Raw genomic sequence first — 6047 nt, forward strand, 5'->3', positions numbered from 1 at the left:
TTAAATCTATCATCGTCAGAGAACTTATTTTGTATCATTTCCATCCTCTTAAATGTTTTGATACTTGATTTATGGCCTTGAGTATAGTCCTTCTTGATGAATTCCATGTGTACTTGGAAAAGAATGTACTTCTGTTATTGTTGGATATAATGTTTTAGTTGGTCAAGTTGGCCAACTGTTTTTCCTTTCAGTTCTATCAGGTTTTGTGCATTGTGAAGCTCTTGTTATTAAATGCATATATATTTAGAATTATTATTTTCTCTTGATAAACTGACTCCTTTGTTATTATATAGTTTCTCCCCTTGTTCCTGGCAATAATCCTTTTTCTGAAATCTACTTTGTCGGATAGGAATGTGGCCACTCCAGCTGTCTTTTGATTGGTGCTTGCATCATATATCTTTATTCATCCTTTCCTTTCTATTTATATTTAAAGTGGGTTACTTGTGTCTGCAAACAGCTGCATCTTGGTTTTTTGTCCAATGTGACAGCCTATGCATTTTAATTGGAGTGTTTAGACCTTTTAAATTTAATGTAATTATCAATATAGTATAATTTGAAAGTTGTTAACGAGAGTAAATTCTGAGTTCTCATCACGAGGTTGATGTATCTATAGGAGATGATGGATGCTACTTAAATTTATTATAATCATTTCTCAATATATGCAAATCATTATGCTGTACATGTTAAACTTTTACAGTGCTGTATATAAATTATATCACACTAAAAATGAAGACAATAAAAGAAAAAATTATTAGTGCAGTTAGATGTAAATATACCATCTTGCTATTTGCTTTAAATTTGTCCCATTTGGTCTTTGTTTCTTTTGTCTTGTTTTGGTTTGGATTTTTTTTTCTTAATATTCCATTTTATCTTCAGTCTTGGTTTATTAGCTACGCCTCTCTGTTTTTCTGGTTCTCATCTATCTTGTTGTTGGCATTTCTGTTTTCATTGTTGCTCTAAGACCACAATATACATCCTCAACTTACTTCAGTCTCTCATCAAACATCATACCACCTCACCTACAGCATAAAAACCTTACAACAGTATACCTTCACTTGACACTTCCAATCTTTTGTGCCATCTTGTAATACATTTCACTTTTATAAAGCCCTCAATACATTGCCATTAATTTTGCTTTAAGCATTTTTAAATGAGAAAAAGTGTGTTTATATCTACCCACCTATTTATGATCCTTGATACTCTTTAGTGCTTTACATAAATCTGATAGCATTCTTCTACCTCCCAAGGAAAGTTTATCATTTCTTTTAGTTCAGATCTACTAGTAATGAATTTTCTCTGATATTGATGATCTGAGAAAAGTCTTTACTTCACCTTCATTCTTAAAGGATACTTTTCATGCAGATATAATTTTAAATTGCCAGATTGTTTTTCCTTTCAGAACTTTAAAGATTTTGCTCCATTATTTTATTAATTTGTTAGGGCTGCCATGCAAACTACCACAGACTGGGTGGCTTAAACAACAGACATTTACTTGTTCCTACTTCTAGAGGCTAAAAGTCTAAGACCAAGGTGTCGGCCAGATTGGTTTCTTCTAAGGCTTCTCTCCTTGGCTCCCAGATGGCCACCTTCTTGCTATGTCTTCACATGGTCTTTTCTCTGTACATTTGTGTCCTTACCTCCTCTTCTTATAAAGATACTAGTCATATTGGATTAGGGCCCAGCATATGATCTTATTTGATTACCTCTTTAAAGACCTATCTCAAAATAGAGTCACATTCTGAGGTGCGGGGGTTTAGGACTTCAACATAGGCACTTGGGGCGTGCACATTCAGCCCGTAACAATTATTTTTCTGACAAGAGTGTGCTATCACTCTTAGCTTTCATTCTCTGTATATCATGTCTTTTTTTTTTCTTTGCCCTGTTTTTAAGATTTTTCTCTTAATCACTTTTTTTTAAAGATTTATTTATTCATTTGAGGGAGAAAGAAAGAGTGCAGAGGGGCACAAGGAGAGAGAGAGAGAAAGCAAGAGAGAGAGAGAGAGAGAGAGAGAGAAACTCTAGCAGACTCTGCACTGAGCACAAAGCCCAAAGGAGGGCTCTATCCCATGACCTGGAAATCATGACTGGAGCTGAAACCAAGAGTCAGAGACTTAACCAACCTCACCACCCAGGCATCCCTCTCTTTATCACTTTTTCTTCAACAATTTGGTTGGGATGTGTCTTGGTATGGTTTTTCTATGTTTATTCTTCTTGAAATTTGTTGGGATTTTTAAACCTGATGCTTATACTTTTTATGAAATCTCAGATATGCCAGCCATTATTTCTTGATCTATTTTTCTGTTCCTTTACCATCCCCAACATTCTCCTCTCGTTCTGAGACTCAAATTTTACATATGGTAAAGAATTTTATTTTAGTTCTTAATTTCTTTAGTCCTTATAATTCTATGCTTAGTTTTAGACAGTCTCTATTGCTTTGTCTTTAATTTCAAGTTTTTCTTCAATGTTACTAACCAACCATTAATTCTATCCAGTGTATTTTTTTTTCCAATACTGTATTTTTCATTCTAGAAGTTGCATTTGGGTCTTTTTTTATATCTTCCATTTCTTCTTTGCTTTCCACTAGTTTCTTGAACATATGGAACATATTTCCAGAGATCTTAAAATCTTGGTTAATTCCATTATAGTTGTCATTTCGTATCTGCATCCATAGAGTTTTCTCCTGAATAAATGTTATATTATCTTACTTCTTTGTATGTCTAATAAAGTTTTGTTGAATGCCAGACATTTTGAATTCTACATTATTGGTCCTGGGTTTTGCTGGATTCCTTTAAATCAATTGGGACTTTGTTCTGGCATGCCTTTAATTTACTTGAAAGCAATATGATTCTTTCATGGCTTGCTTTTTAAAAAGATTTTATTTGTTTGTTTGTTTCTTTATTTAGAGAGAGAAGGTGAGAGGGGGGCATTGGGGAGGGGAAGAGGAGGAAGCTCAAGCAGACTCTGTGCTCTGACACAAGGCTCCACCTCATGACCTTGAGATCATAACCTGAATGGAAATCTAAAGTTCAATGCTCAACTGACTGGGCCACTCAGGGACTCCTAAAGACTTACTTTTAAGTGTTCTCAGAGTGGGTTCAAATTAGCTTTTGTCTTTGAGAAGGTGATGAATGGGAAGAAGAATCAAGTCCCATGGCAGAGTGAATGAACAGGAATAGGACTCAGGAGACAGAAAAGAGCAAGAGGAATGAGCTAAATCAGGTAGCCAAGACCAGAGACCAGCAGACCTGAGAAATTACATTCCTGCAAAATATTTAAATTGGGTAGGGGTGGGAGGAAAGTTGTGTTTATATGTTAAACTGAGCTAGGTTCTGGGCTTGGATGATTATAAACAGGTTTCTCATTTATATTCAGAAGTAGAATGCGTTGTGGGACATACTTTTGGTGCAGGCAAGCATCCTTGGTCTCCACCCACTTAAAGGAAATAACCTGCTCCTCTTGCTTACCAAAATTGCTGCTGAACATTTTCAAAATGCCCTCTAGGAGGCATTACTCCCTCCATTGAAAACCACTGTTTTGGGATTTCAGGATTTGAATTATGCTTCTTACTCAGCTCTTTCTTGGCCCCAATTCCTCATCTTGCCACAACACCAGGAGATTACCAAGAGCCCTTTTCTTTGTATACTCTTCCTGGATGAAGAATTCATTCAGTTCTGTGGCAGCAGCTGCTTCCCAATGCTCATGATTCCCAACTCAAATTTCCAGCTTTCCCTTCTTCTGTCTGCCTCTTCCTCTCTGTTTAAAGTCTGTTCATCCTTAAAGGCTCAGCTCAAGTGCTGTGCACTCCATGAAGACTTCTCCCTTCCTCTTGCCTTTGGAAATACCACCTAAGGCTTAGCTCTTAATTGTACAGAATTCCTCAAACTGTAGTCGTGATTGGCACCTAAAAATCTGGGAATTTTTTTTTAAGTAAATGAGGATTTGAAGGCAACATCCTCAAAAAAAATATTTTACTGAGCTTCATCAATTATTTTCATTTACAAACACCCAATGTTTGTAATATACATTGTAATGTGCATTTTAACAAGCTTTCAGAGGGATTTTGTTATAAACTGAAAATTTAAGATCCGTGGCCTTGGTCATTTCATTTGCATCCCAACTGGTGTGTAAACCCTTTGAATGTAGAAATCCTCTTTAATGGTTGGAAGCTAGCTCCATGCTGAGCACATAATTGGAGTTTTCAGTTTCCAATATCTGGCGGGCATTAAGGATTAGTGGGACCCAGGTGTCTTGTTGACAGATGTTAGTCTTCTGCATAATCTGGATCAGCCATACTCTTTGATATATGCAACTGATTATGTTTTCTGGGCCTTATATACAGTGCTTCAGTAAAATGCTCCATGAAAGAAGCTTCGGGACAAATAGACTGGCCTTTCTTCTAACCAGTTTGCTGCCCATAATCTCATCCTATGCAGAAATTCTGAAGCAGCCACTGCCTGGGACACAAAGAATAATAAAACCGGTTCTTGTTTTCAAGGAACTTCAAGTCTAATAGATGAGAGAGATAGGTAAACAATTGCATAATAATCAAAGCATGTAAGAGGTACAGAAATATTGGTGGAGTCGGGAAACTAATATCTGAGTTGAATTTAAAAGAATGAGTAAGAATTAATATTCAACCAGGCAGGAAAGAGCAAGCCAAGCAAGAGAACTGCCTTCGCAAAGGATAGACGGGTAATTAACAGGGTTTTATCAGAGAATGAATAGTAGGTGCAAGAGTTTGATGAAAGAGAGTAGTGAGAATGAAGCTTCCTCCTGGCCTTGGGTTTTCTCATGGGAGATTCGAAACACTGGTGAGGTATATTTGTGGGAATAGTCCCTTGAAGCCACTTTTTTTCTCCCTTTACTCAGAAGCAGACAGTTCCAGATGGCATGGCCCCAAGCATCTCACTTTTTCCAGCAGAGCAGCCGCTAAAGCCCCTGGGGCTATACCTCTGGTCTCCACATTCACTGGAGAGCAATGACTTTCAAAGAGCTTTGATTGCCACCCCCAGGAAGGAAGAAATACATCTTATGCTGTGACCTAGAACACACATATGCAAATATAAAATTGAAGCACGATTTCTGCAAAACAATATTTCCACTGTTGCCTGTGATCACTTTGATATTTTGTTTCCTAGTCTATTCTATTAAAAGAAATTAAAGCTGGGTGGCATCCACTAAGTTGATCTCACAACCCAATGAGCCATAACTGGCACTTTTAGAAACACTACCCTGGAACTCACATTTTAGTTTGGAAGTGTTGAGAAACAGCACAGTAGGGTGGCTAAAGACTTAAAACTCTGGGAGCAATGGCCAGAATTCAAGTCCCTTTTCACCTACTTATCTGTGTGGTCTTGAGCAAGTTAATCTTTCTATACCTCAGTTTCTTTGCAAAATGAGATAAGAGTAGCTACTGGGTAGCATTGTTGTGAAGATTAAATTATAGACACAGATAAAGATATAGACATAGATATATACCCAGAAAATTGCCAGCCATGTACTAAGTGCTGATTAAGTGTTAGCCACCATTATCTTCCTCCTCTTCCTGCTCAGCCTCATCATCAATGATGCTTCCTGTTATCCTATCCTAAAATGAAGAAGCCAAATGCAGCACCACTGGTGGGTGGGGGTGGGGACAATACCAAAAGTTTTATTTATAAAGCTGTACAAAATTATGCAGTGTGTGGGGACAGGGTGGAGGCCCTACTCTTGCTGCTGTACCCCTGTTTCCAGGGGAGAAGAGGAGAGAGACTCCTTTTTTCCATTCATGGTTTAATATTCCAAATAAAGTGACTGCTGCGTCTGAAATGGTCCCTCTGCTTTCGACTAACAAACATTTTATTTCCTCGCTCACTTTTGTGACCACCTAGAATCCCACACTTCCAATGTGCAGAGAACTTCCTTCTTACCACGCATGTTGGGGACCATTAGAATGTCTATCTGTAGAAGGCAAGATGGAATTTCTTTCCTCACCAATTCAGTGAACTCAATCCAGTAATGGACAACCCAAAGGGGGATTAAAAAAAAGAAAAAGAAAAAGAAAAGCT

This window comes from Vulpes vulpes, chromosome 9 (assembly GCF_048418805.1).
Source record: "Vulpes vulpes isolate BD-2025 chromosome 9, VulVul3, whole genome shotgun sequence".
NCBI lineage: Eukaryota > Metazoa > Chordata > Mammalia > Carnivora > Canidae > Vulpes > Vulpes vulpes.